Source organism: Echinops telfairi, unplaced genomic scaffold (assembly GCF_000313985.2).
Source record: "Echinops telfairi isolate 266 unplaced genomic scaffold, ASM31398v2 ScPeMD7_7469;HRSCAF=8507_0, whole genome shotgun sequence".
In the NCBI taxonomy this organism is placed as follows: domain Eukaryota; kingdom Metazoa; phylum Chordata; class Mammalia; order Afrosoricida; family Tenrecidae; genus Echinops; species Echinops telfairi.
In genome coordinates, this window is record NW_022111372.1 from 18312593 (window position 1) to 18326596 (window position 14004).

General features: G+C 40.8%; 2 pseudogenes; one reads left to right on the top strand and one right to left on the bottom strand.

Annotated features, from left to right (window-relative positions):
* Positions 1-9010, bottom strand: part of LOC101640618 — a 79732-nt pseudogene extending 70722 nt beyond the window's left edge.
* A 1806-nt stretch (positions 9011-10816) lies between these two features.
* LOC101640936 lies at positions 10817-11790 on the top strand (annotated as a pseudogene).
* Positions 11791-14004: the final 2214 nt, after the last annotated feature.

The following is a 14004-nucleotide window of genomic DNA, read 5'->3' on the forward strand; positions in this document are numbered from 1 at the left end:
GGGAGGGAGGGGGAAAATGAGCAACTGATATTAGGGGCTAGAGTGGGAGGCAAATGTTTTGAGAATGATGAGGGCAACAAATGTGCATATGTGCTCGACACAATTGATGTATGTATGGAATGTGATGAGAATAGTACAAGCCCCCAATAAAATAATTTTTTTAAAAGATGTGTGGCATATGCACACCTATAAGGTCTAACAATTTGCCACTCGCACTGCCATCAATATTGAGTCACAGGTACCCTATATAGGGTCTCTAAGGCTGTAAATTTTGACAGGAGAAGACAGCCTCATATTTTTCCCATAGAGTGTCTATTGGAGTTGAACCACTGACCTTGAAGCTAACAGTACCATGATTACCCAACAGCATGAACCTACTGTATAAATTAATGTATAAATTAAGCCATTTGTATTAATGTATAATGTATAAATTAATGTATAATGTATAAATTAAGCCATTTGGCCTTTTCATATAGGTGCAGGTATTTTTCTTGAATATTTCAACCCTTGTAAGACAGATCATACAAAGAAAGTTTTAGTCTCTTTGAAGGAGAGGAAGGAAATAAAGAAATTTCTTTGTAAAGAAATCAGCGCATAAACTCTTATTTACTTTTTCCCTAAACATTTACAGTTGCCGTGTCCACATGCCAATAAAAAAAAAGAAACCTCACTCTCTTCTCACGCATGTCTCACTAGTGTATATTATTTTCACAGTGTCGTCTGTGGGCTTAGTAACACGCCCAATGGGCTCTGGTAAGCATATAAAGCAACTTGCGTGAGTACATATGTGTAGGAATACTAGAGAATGCGCTACAGGATAGGAGCAGTCAGCTTGCTGTGGTCACTAAAGGGATACCTTCCACCTAAGTAGAAATTTAAAGCTTCAGATATGGGTTCAAAGCTTTCCCTGAAGTCACTGGTCAATATATTTTACTGAAGGAGAAGGTTAGTTAGACCAGAGTCTCACGAAGAGACTCTTGACCGTCCTTACTGACTCTACATACAGGATCCCAGGATGACTATCAAAACCTAGGAAATACAACCCAGTCCCAGAGCTGAGAAATTTGAAAGTGCATACAAATATCCCGAGGGTCTTGCTAAAATGCAGATTATAGGGTGGAGCTGAATAATGTACTTTTTTAATTAATCATTTTATTGGGAGCTCTTACAGATATTATAACAATCCATAATTCAATCAGATCAAGCATAATTGTACAATTGCTGCCACCATCATTTTCCAAACATTTTCTTTCTTCTTGAACTCTTTGATTCCATCTCCCCTTTATCCCCTTCCTCCCCCAGGAACATATATATATATATAAAAAATGCAACCCCCTCCAAAAACCATATATATATGGTTTTTTGGAGGAGTGCGTATCTTACACCATCCAATGTATCTGTTCACCTACAATTCTGTTATTCTTTCCCCTTGAGAGGAGATATACAGTCATCATTTCTATCAGCTCCCCCTTTCCTCCCCTCCCCCACACTTCCTGTACCCTCAGGGAATCATTACTCCCATTATTGTTTCTGAAGGGTTATCTATGTTGGCTTTCATGCATCAAACAATCTTATATAAATGAACATATGTAGGTCTAACAAAATTAATGAGGTAAAACAAAGACCATATAATAAGGGGAAAAATATTAAAGAACTGCAGGATAGTTATGTGTTTCATCAGTGCTATACCATACCCTGGATATATCATCCATTCCATGTGGCCCTTCTGTGAGGAACTGTCCAGTTATCTTACAGATGGATTTGAGGTCTCCACTTTGTCCATGGTCCTTCAATTCAATTTGGTTGTTTTTGAACTTCTGATAGCTATTCCTGTGAACACCTCATGATCACACAGGCTGGTATGCTTCTTTCATGTGGGTTCTGTTGCTTCCCTGATTAATGGCTGCTTGTTCAACTTCAAGCCTTTAAGATCCAAAATGCTATATCTTTTAATAGCCAGCACCATCAGCTTTCTTCATCACATTTGCTTATGCACCCATTTTGTCTTCAGTGATTGTGTCGGGAAGGTGGGTATCATACAATGCCACATTATTAGAACAAATCATTCTTGTACTGAGGTAAGATTTAAGTAGAGGCCCAAAGTTCATTGGCTTCCTTGTTGTGGAAGACTAATACACCTATCTTCATATATTTTTATATTAACATATACACCTATCTATGTTTATACCTATATATAATTTTTACTTTCTTCTTTTTTCTTTCTTCCTGCCCCACTATCATTTTACCCATTGTTCACCTCTCAGTAATTTCTCTTGGATACATTTCAATAGATCCAACATGACCAGAAACGCTACATCCTCCTCACCATCAATTTTAGAACCCTTTCTATTGCCCTGTCCCTGTCATTGTTGGCTCACCACTCCCCTCCACCCACTTTCTCCTCTCCCCTATCACCCCAGAACTGTTGGTCCCTTTGCTGTCTACTTGGGATTGCTTATCCTACCTATCTTATATCGAGCGACACCCAAAGAAAGAAAGAAGAAAGAGCATACAAATAGTTCCCAGTCTCACTGTCATCCTGACCCAGAATAGATGAGTATCTCTCTGTTAAATAGCTATCAGGCCCTGTTATAATCCATCAGTCCAATCCCCTTTTTATCCAGGGCTCCATATCCTGGGACCAGCTTACCTAATAGCACTTACACCCTTTTAGTCCTCAGTATTGGTGACTGAGAAGCACGCCTCCTACAAGTCCCCATTACTCTTCCTGCAGTGAGAGATGGAGCGGTCTAGTGCTCCCTCCCACACCATCACACCTTTAGACTTTAGTGTGCCCATTGTGAGTAACCCCTAACCAGTTCGGATGAAGTGCCAAGCGCTGCCCCTAAGTCAGAAGTCTACAATCAGGATTCTACAGGGACTTCATGGCTTTGCTCCCAGTGATGGTCTATTGTACTCTCCTCTTGGTTTGCCACTACGTGGATGGGTCAGACCAGCCACTCTCCCCAAACTGTACATTCAGTACTGTTCTCTGTAGCACTGTCACCGAGGGCGGGGTCATCGTGTCTCAAGCTGAGGCCGGCCATGCCATTCTCTCTGTGAATGAGCTGTGATGAACATTGCCCTCAAGGGTTAGCAACCAGAATGTGGTCTACTCTCTCTCCCTTTCCTGTGGAGACATAAATAATGTCCTCCCCTTAGGTGGATTAGTTCCCTGGTCCCCCATTGCTGTCTTTTTTACCTTCCTCCACCTCTCTGTGGCCCATAAAGGCATAATAGCATACATTTCTTGCATGCTTCTACCTTGTTAGAAATCTGAATAACACCACTATTGAGTCATCTCTGACTCATGGCAGCCCAATGTGTGTGAGAGTACAACTGTCTTGTGTAGAGTTTCCATGGCTGGTATTTTTGGAAGTAGATCACCCGTTATTTCTTCTGAGGCACCTCTGGGTAGACCCAAACCTCCAAGCTACTGGTTAATAGGCAAGGGCATTAAAATTGAGTGTTTGGAATGAGTAGGCCTCAAAGGACCCTCTGAGTTCTTAGTCTCATGATGTTCTTGATAAATAGCAAAGAAAGAGTCAGTTGTGGTTGCAAAATTATAATTCAAAGAGAAATCTCTTGTACTTTTAAATTAAATAACATTATTTTAAACAGATGAGTTTATTTTTAAAATGTTTCTTTTTTCTATGATCTGAACTAAACTTTCTATTTAATAACTTTTAAAGTGTAACAACAGAATGTGTTTTCCTTTTCTGCTGATTTCCACATTTCTCCTTCTGTTTCTCTCTATTTTTCTAATGGAAAGAGAAATTAAGCTATTTATTCTCACAACTTCTGGCTTACAAGAGAAGAAGAGTTCTCTTAAGGGAAAACTTCATCAGGATACCTTCTTCTAACTCTCTCTTCCAATCCTTGCCACACAGTTCAGATTTAGTCAATGACAGTAACTGAGATAAAACTGAAATGAATGCGATGTCTTGGCAGCAAATATGCTCTTGATGAGTCACCGTGGGAAAGAGAGCAGTGCCGTTTGACAGAGGTATGAGAAAGAGAGTAGGAGCCGTTCTAACAGGTTTTCTGTTGTTGCAGAAGGTTTCTGTCCTTTGTCAACATGTCTCAAAAAAAATGTCAGTCAGAGTTTCTTTCCTCTGACAATAACTCCTGTGGCAATTGCCACATGATTTCAACCGTCTTGGAGCACTCAGGACATTAGTACCAGCAACCAAACTACTCATGATATGCGTATGTACTGGCCTCGGCTATGCCAGGAGGCCTGGCATGGAGTAAGTAGCATTTGCTCCAGGTGGCCTGAGAGGAAGCAGGCTCAGTCTTTGGAGGGGCTAAGGAATGCAGCGCGCCACTGTCAAGGAGCTTGCCACCAGCGCACCTGACCTTGGTGAACGCAGCTGGGTTCTCCCCACAAGCTAAGATAGCTCATCTTTAAAGAACAGCACTTACTGTTTAACACCCACATCCAAAGCTTTAGATTCCTACTGAGCTGGAAAGCATCACTGCAAAAACTCACAGGGATATGATTTTATCCTCCCTACCTTCAAACGCAGGACCCATTTCATAGGGCAGAGACAAAGAGATTGGATAAGAAAATTACTGAATAGTTAAGACTCACATGATGTCAGGTCCATTTTTGCCACATGTTTTAAATATCAACTCACTAGACCCTTATGGGGTTGAAGTGAAAGTTTGTTGTGTTGTTTGCTTTAAAGGGGGAAGATAGTAGTGCTTACAATAAGCCCTGTTGCTTATTCTGCAAAATGAAACTTTTAAAATTCTACTTGACATAGAATTTATAGCCTGTTAAGAAAAAATGGGCAATGTTTTATAATGGCATCTAAAAATGTGTGATACTTTCATTTTACATATATAAAAATATGTTATAAAGGTTTGTTTGTGCTCTCTTGACTATGTCAAAATGAGGAAAATGGTTCTAATATTCAAGAGGTCCAAGACTCTGAGAATATGATGGAAACTGTGCGCTATTTTCCCAGGACACAGAAACCACACTCAGCTTATAATTTCAAGAGGTTCAGAGACGCCTAAGGGATTGTCTTCATTTACATGGCTACCAGGTTACACACACCCATGCTACAGAGCAACATAAAAACTCACTGAGCCATTCAAAGAGCCTCTACTGAAAGGCCCTAGGCTCTCGGTCAGCAGGCCAGCAACTCCAGAGGCCCACTCAGAAGACTCTGTCTTTGGTCCAGGAAAACTTTGGGGTGGTAACAGGAATCACCTACTGGGAAGTTCTGATAGCCACAAGCTTCCTGTCCTAGGGCTAATGGAACCAGCGTCAGTTATCCAAGATGCTTCATTTAGTGCCAATTACAGTGTCGTTTCATTGTTCGGTGTTTCCACGTTCGGGAACTCCTCCTCGGTGACTGACGCCCATGGCGTCACTGCCATGCTGAATCATGCAAATGAGGGTGTCATATCCTCTGACTCAGAGAGCCTGAGTTCACTGAATATTGTTTTACGAACTGCAAACAGAGAACTGGTCTTTGCTTAGATCTGACTTCCAAAACAAGTCACTTTCCTTTTTTTTGTCACTGTGTTCAACTGAGGGGCCATAGGGTTGAGATATGTGCAGATTGGCATGCGTGAAGAATAGAACCAAAGATCTGGGCTTGAGCAATGTAGTGCATTTGGTGGGAGGGATGTGCCCCTCCTTAACCGGGAGCCTGTGATCCAGAGGTGGTGCCAAATTCGGCACAGTAGCTAACAGTACATTTCCATTTATGTACTTTTCTGCCTATTTTCCCTAAGGAAAGGGAGGGTCAGGATATGCATGCAGGACTGAAATAGCCCCACTTAAGTGGGTAAGTATATATTAAGCTATTTGGCTTTGCCTGTTCAGACATCAAAATCTATTCCGCACTTGTCAGGCTGGGTCCCTCTAGGGTAATTAGTATGGATAGAGGTTAAGAGAAAGTGATTTCTATTACAACGGGGTAGTTGTATAACTTACTAGCTGTGTGAATTCATGTAATGTACTGAGTGACTCCCTTTGAGCTTCAATTTACTCATCTACAAAATAGATTGATGATGGCACCTATCTCATAGAGTCGTTGCGAAGAATAATTAATATAATACATCTAAAGTTCTTATATCAGTGTCTGGAACATGTTAAGTGCTTTTGTTTAATGCTTTCTTTTAGCTTAGAGCTAACACTGGAAGGAACATGTATTGTTTTCAGGTTCAAATACACAAAACAGTTTAGCATAGACTTTGGAAACTGGTAGCTTGTCATACTAGAAAACGCTGTGGCATTTAGAAATCAGCCCAGTTCAAAAACCATCTCTAAACTTGATGACTTTGGGGCTCAATGTCCTCATCTGTTAAATAATAATAATATATTGGTCATCAATGAATTTTTAATGGCACTGAAGTCAAACAAAGTAGGTAAAGTGCTTAACTCATGAAAGATATACTATTGATTTTAGCCATTATCATCCCTAAAGTTAATAAAGGTATAAATGCATATAAACCATAAAATATAAGCAACAGGCAACCATTTATTGAAATACTACAGACACTGCATTTACTATGTGCCTTGGCTTTCCAGAGCTATGGTAACAGAAATACCACAAGTGGCCTTAAGCCACAGAAATATGTTTTCTCACAAAAGCTGGAAGTCTGAATGCAGGGCACTGGTGCTAAGGGAAGACTCTCTTTCTGTCTGCTCTGAAGGAAGAGTTTTGTCTTTTTCAGCTTCTGTTCCTAGTTCTCTGAGTCCCTGGTGATCTTCACGTGACCTCTGTCTTTGTCCGATTGGGTCCCTTGAGTCCAGGCCTAAGTTACCCTTTACATCTCAAAAGGGGTAAGGCTTTTATCAGCATACATGGGTGGTAACATGACAAAACTCTCTCTGCCATCAAGTCAATTCCAAGTCATAGTGACCCAAGAGGACAAGGAAGGATTGCTCCTTTGGGTTTCCAAGACTGACTCTTTACAGAAGCATCTTTCTCCCCTGGAGCAGCTGGTAGAGCCAAAGAGCCGCCTTTGTGGTTAGCAGCTAAGTGAGTAGCCACCCAGGCTCTTTATTAAGATAACAAGAAAATTTGGATTCCACCATTAGGTGCAGGGGTAAGGATTTCTAAATATTTTAAAGAAAAATAATTCAATCTGTAACCCTATTGCCAGATATTATTCTACTTGCTTATAAAAAAAAAGCATTTATTCCTTGTAACTACTCCAAGAGGCAAATATCATTACATAATCCCAATTTAAATCTGGAGGTAAAGTGACCACACCCTTACCAAATTGCCAACCCAAAATCCAAACCAAGATTCTTGACACAATACAGTTCCAATACCGGCCAAGAAACATTTTGTAATAATAAACTGGTCTACCTGTGCTGTATGGTAACCACTGGTCTCAGGTTTGACCAGTGATCAAGCTCCTTAAATGTGGTGAGAGTTCCTGAGAAGTTTAATTAATTGTGGTATTCAATTTTTAAGTAATTTAAATTAATCACCCCATCTGACTAATGGTTATCCTACTGGACAGCACAGGCCGCCATGTTATGTGGCTTTACTAAAGGGCTAGTTCCACTAACAAGCATAAAGAATCCCTCATCCACCTTGTCCTTGTTCCACGTTTGTCCACACTGGTTGCAGTTCCTTCATGCAAAGCCTTTATTACTGTTTTGTTTAAACAGTGGTAGTCATGCATTGGATTTGTACTCTCCTAAGGAGCTAGAGCCTCAGCAATCCACAAGGACAGTTCTACCTGGGTCTATAGCAGTGGTTCTCAACCTGTGGGTCCCGACCCTTTTGGGGGATGAACAAACCTTTCACAAGGTCGCCTAAGACCATCGGAAAACACGTATTTCCGATGGTCTTAGGAACCGGGACATCGCTCCTCTATCTGTCTCCAGGAGGGTCCGCCCACATGCTGATACGCCCACATTCGAGTACCCGGCGTGAAGACTGTTACCCATGCTACACCATTCTTCAAGACATAATTTCATTTATTTGTCATTAGAAATAAATATTTCACAATATGTGATTACATATTGTTTTTGTGATTCATTATATTCAATTTGTAACAATGAAAATATATCGTGCAGATCAGATATTGACATGATGATTCATAACAGTAGCAAAATGGAAGTTATGAAGTAGCAATGAAAGTAATTGTATGGTTGGGTGGGTCACCACCACATGAGGACCTGTATGAAAGGGTCGCGTCATCCAGAAGGTTGAGAACTACTGCTCTAGAGGGTCGCTATGAGTCAGGAGCCACTCGATGGCGGTGAGCTTAGATTGATTTGTCTTCAATAAGAGGAGGCAAAAAAAAAAAAAAAAGAGGAGACTCAGCTTCCAAAAAAAACTAGACCTCGGTCATCATCAAGTCTGAGTTAGTTAATTGTGCCAGCCTGGCCGATAATCACATGTGGGGCTAATTGAAAGGCGGAGGGATGGTGAGCCTCGCCTTGCTAGTTCTCGGGTCTCTTGTTTTGTGATGGTTGCACCGGGTGCAGCTGCCTTACCAGTTCCCTGCTTCAGCTTGCAAGATTGACTTCCTACAAGACAGCCCCAAGGAGAAGCTACATGGACCTATCCCGATGCAGCCCTGGGTGCTCGAGCAGCTGTATGGAGACCCCTGCTAGTGCTGAGATGCTTGTTCGTTCACTGACTCAGCTTTCCTCCGGCAGTCGGTGTCATTGCCTCTGTTTTGTAAGGTGGAGGACTTTGTGGACTGGTGTTGGGTTAATGGGTTAATGTTGGACTTGTGGGCTTGGGCAGCATTGGGTTGGGATGTTTTCGTGATGCACATTTTCTTTACATAAAACTCTTATACATGAGTTGCCTTGGATTTGTTTCTCTAAAGTACCTAGACTAATACAAAGTCCATTCTGCCTGATGGCAGCCCCGTATTGAACAGAGTAACACTGCGCTTGCTCCACAGGTTTTCCTTGGCTGTCATCTTTATAAAAGCAGATCATCAGGCTTTCTTCCGTGGCACTGCTGGGAAGGTTCAAACCACCAACCTGTCCGTTGACAGTTAAGCTCAAACCCATTAGGCCACACAAAGACCTGCTCTAAATCACTCTCTGCTGCTTACTCCATGAAGGGATTTTCACTGCATGTTCAACACCTAAACCAACAACCTGTGGCCCTGAGTGCATTCCAACTCAGAGATCCCACTCGCTGGCTCAGTGCCAGATACGATCTCTAACCGTAGGTCACATGTTGACGTTTCTGTACCTAGTCACTCCATGTTCCCTTGGACAGAGGAGTTTTATTTTGCAAGTTTTTGCAGACCTGGAATATTTTTATTGGTGTCTCAGTTTAAAGTGGAGCCCAATCAAACAGAAACAGACTCGTTGACAGTGTCTTTCCTTCAGCCACCAAACTCTCTTCTTCCATTTTGCTTCTGTTTCATAAAGCCATCTAGTTGAAAATGCCCGATTGTCACCTCCTCACCCTTCATCCCCTTTACCTCCACTGTGCAGTTTGGCATGGTTGACCTCAATTTCAGCAAAACATAAAATATAATAATAAAAATCAGAAAAAAGGAGATCACATGCTTTTTCTAGGAAGTTAAATCTACACTGCAATGGGGGGAGGAGAATTACACTTCAGTGATCATATTTGCATGGCACTTCCTATTCCCATTTGTATTTCATCATTATTTTATGTGTGCCATGGACCTCAATGCAAACAAGCAGGCACGGTCCCATGGGAAACAGGGTAGAGGTTGGCTGTCCTTTTTACCGACATCCCTATAACATCTTTTGTAATCAGCATTTTCAGAACCATTTTCCCCACATCGCTATCCCACATTGCTTTGAAAGCTCACGGAGCCTGACAGATAGACTTGAACCCTAAGCAAACTTCAAAACGATGATGTAATGATTACCCAGTGACTTCTAAAAGCAAAGCAGAAATATCTCCAGGTGGCTCAGGGCTGACCCAGTAGTTCCTGACCAAGTTGCATAAGTCACTTCCTATCTTTGTTCTCAGGCGGATTTCCAGAATGAATATTCATGTCTTTTTTCAGAGCGAGACCGATTGAAACTTGCTACAATTTTGTGGGCAGGGCAAGTACATGTGTTGTGGGTTTATATGACTCATTTTCTTTTAGGATATAAGTAAAACAATTGTGAGATTTTCATTTCTCTTATTTTCATTGGATTTGGGGGGGGGGGTATTTTTTTCCTTCCTGTGTGTTTGTAGGTCACCTTTTGTGTGATTTTTTTAGGCACACTAAATCAAAAGGATTAACAATAAATCTATACTCTATTAACAGATAATATGATATACCAAGTATATACTCTATGCTTGGGAAAGTAGAAGGGCAGCAAAAAAGAGGAAGACCCTTGACAAGATGGATTCACACAGAGAGGGTCACGGTGGTGTCAAACATAAAGACAATAGTTAGGATGGAGCAGGAAAGGCAGTGTTTCCTTCCGTTGTCCATAGGATCAATATGCATCAGAATGACCTTGATGACACCTAACAACAACAACATTCTGTACTCATTCATATTCATATAATAGGAGACACATGACTGAGTCCTTAACAAAAATAAAAGTAAATTAAAAAACATCTCAGGCAACCTGAGAATCACGTCCTTATAAGCATAGCACTTTAGATCTGGCCACCCTACACTCCTCTCCTGCCACACAAATGCCTTGCTCCTCAAGTCAAAACTTAAACCCCATGTGAGAGGATGGGGGGAAGAGAGGGGGACTGGGATTCTCCCGAGGTCAGAGTGAAGCGCAGGGGTGCAGCGGTGGTGGTGCTGACAGTGAATTTTCTTGGAGAGTTTTGTTTTGTTGGGGGGGTTGGGGGGGGGGTATTTTGTTTTTTCTGGTTTCATTTGTGAGATCAATGTTGCCCTTAACAGTAGAGAAACCAGGGAAATGACAGAAATTAAAACTGAAGGTGGCAAAAGAGAAAAACTCTCTCTCATCTATGATGGAGAATCTGTTTTAGGAAAGATAAGCAGCCTGTAGACAACCTGGGAAGAGGCTAGAGCACCAAGCGATTAGAATTGAATTTTAGGTCAACTTGGACTTTCAATGACAAGAGTAATGCTCAGGAATTTGTATATCTAGTGAAAGAACTGGCTTTACCTGGAGAATTAATTCAGAGTAGAACGTATGCTTTTGAATGTATGTGAGTTGAAGAGCAATATGAATCTTACAATTGTGCCAAGGTCTGCTTGAAGTTAGTTTCCTAAAGTGACAGTAGCAGAATGACTGACAGACTTGGTGAAAGAGTATGATCTTAATGTTCACCAGCTTGCCCCTTATCCTTCCGTTAACCACTCTATTAAGATGGAAGTGGGCGTTGAAGATTGTCTACATATAGAGTTTAAATATAACAAGTCAAAGTATCACTTAAAGGATGTGATTGCTGGAAAAAGTTACTCCTTTTTTGTAAGAATAAAAATCCAAGATCTGGTGTTACAACTGATCAAAAACGAGATCACGGCAATTGGAGCCAATGCCCCCACAGAAATATAATCGCCAAATATGAAATAATGGACGGTGCACCAGTAAAAGGTGAATCAATCCCAATAAGATTTTTTTTTTGCAGGATTCACTTAATAACATCAATGAGACTTAACTCCAAAAATGAGAGATGTGAACAAAATTTTTCAGTAAGAGACTTTTTGAATCTGATCCTGGTGGATGAGGAAGACAGAAGGTACTTCAAACAGCAGGAGATTGTTGTATAGAGAAAATGTCCTGAAAATCAAAGAACAAACATCCACCAGCGATTTGAGGATCTAGAATCACAGGCATCTGCTGAACAGCCTGAAATATGTACTGACAAGCGTACCTGTTGAGATTAAGTTCAGCAGTTAAAAATGGTTGCCATGTGCAGGGCGTGTGTGTGGAGGGGATGGGGGGACAACATCCATTTGTAATCGTCTTACTTTAGCTTTCAATGCAGCATTTATATTATGTGGCATAACTGAATGTTCCCCGTGTATATACAATTAAAAATACAAGCTTTCTTTTAAGCACTGGAAAAAAATTAAAAATTTAAATCCATAGCCTAAACATGGTACAGATTGAATATCTATCTTCACTGTTGAATGGATTTGAATGGGTGGGTAGGAATGTTCTTTGAAACGCATTGTATAAGTTTTTCAGAAAGCAAAACTAGATAAACTCATTAACTATAAGTTTGTTGTTGGTATTAGGTGTTATCAAGTCCGTTCCAACTCATCACGACACTATGTACAACAGAATGTAACACCACCTGGTCCTACCATCTGGTCCTGCACCATTCTCACAATTGTTCTTATGTCTGAGCCCATTGTGGCCACTGTGTCAATCTATCATGTCAAGAGCCTTCATATTCTTGGCGAGCCCTCCACTTTACCAAGCATGATATCTTTCTCCAGGGACTGGTCTCTCCTGATTACATTTCCAGAGTTTGTAAGAAGTTTCGCCATGCTTGCCTCAAAAAAGAGTTCCGTGCTTTATACAACTGACGTATGATGGATTGTGATAAGAGTTGTAGGAGACCCCAATAAAATTATTTTTAAAAAAAGAGAGTTCTGGCTGTGCTTCTTCCAAGACAAATCTGTTTGTTCTTGTGGAAGTCCTGTCAATATTCATCGGCAGTACTTTCAATATTTTTCGCCAACATCCTAGTTCAAATTCATAGGCTATTCTTCCACTTTCCTTGCTCAATATTCAACTTTCACATGTACATGTATTTGAAAGTCTCATGGCTTGCCCTAGGCCAAACTAAGTTCTCAAAGTAACACTCTAGCTTTTAAACACTTTAAAAGAGGTCTTGCCCAGCAGATTTACCCAATGCAATGCACCCTTGGATCTTTTGATTACTTGCTTCAGTAAGCATTGATTGTGGGTTTAAGCAAGAAAAATCCTTGATAATGTCAACCTTTTCTCCATCTAGCATCTATTTATCCAGTGGTGAGAATTTTGGTCTTCTTTTCATTGAGTTGTAATCCATACTGATGGATGTAATCCTTGATTTTCCGCATCAAAGGCCTCACTTTCTCCCGACTTTCAGCAATCAAGTTGGTATCATCTGCATATTGCAAGAGGGTAATAAGCCTTCCTCCAATGCTGATGCTGCAGTCTTCTTCCTATAATCCAGCTTTTCTGATGTTTTGCTCAGCATACAGATTGAATAAGTAAGGTAGAAGATACAACCCTGACACACACATTTCCTGATCTTGAATCCTGAAGTATCCCCTTGTTCTGTTCACACAACTGCCTCTTGATCCATGTACAAGTTCTCATGAGCACAATGAAATGTTCTGGAATTCATATATATATATATATATATAGATATAGATATAGATATAGATATAGATATATATAGTAACCCCTGGTACCGGTGAATATGACCTTGCTTGAAAGTAGGATTTTGAAGATGTTATCAGTTAACCTGCAGTCATGCAGAAGTAAAGTAGATCCTAATCCCTTATTACTAGTGTCCTTATAAATCAGAACACTTGCAGAGACATGGAGACTGAGGAAGCACGCCGGCTGATACTGCAGCTGCAAGCCAAGAACTGCTGGGAGCTATCAGAAGCTAACAAGGAGTCATGTAACAGATTCTGACTCAGAGCCTTAGAAGGAATCTATGTGGCTCACTCCCGGATCTTGAATGCCCAGCTTCCAGAACTGTGACATAATAAATATATGTTCCTATAAGCAACCCAGTTTTTAATATTTTGCTACTATAACCCCAGAAAAAAATATATACCAACTTTTACTTCAAACAGCATTTGTGTTTTTAAAGGTGTAAGTTCACCTTCCACTGATTTCAGGGGAAAGTACACACTTGTTGAATATTGAACCATCCAGGTAGAATAAGTCAGGATGGAAGGTGGTGCCTTCCATGCAAGGATGGAGAAAGAGTGACCCAACTCTCAAGTGGCCCCTTGAGTTAACAATGAAGGATGACATGTTCCTCAAAGAATGGGAGCTCTGCTACCCTCCCACCCACACTCAAAGGACTGGAGAACCCCGGAAGGGATGCAAAAAGGCTTGAGAATAACCACTTAGAGTATTCT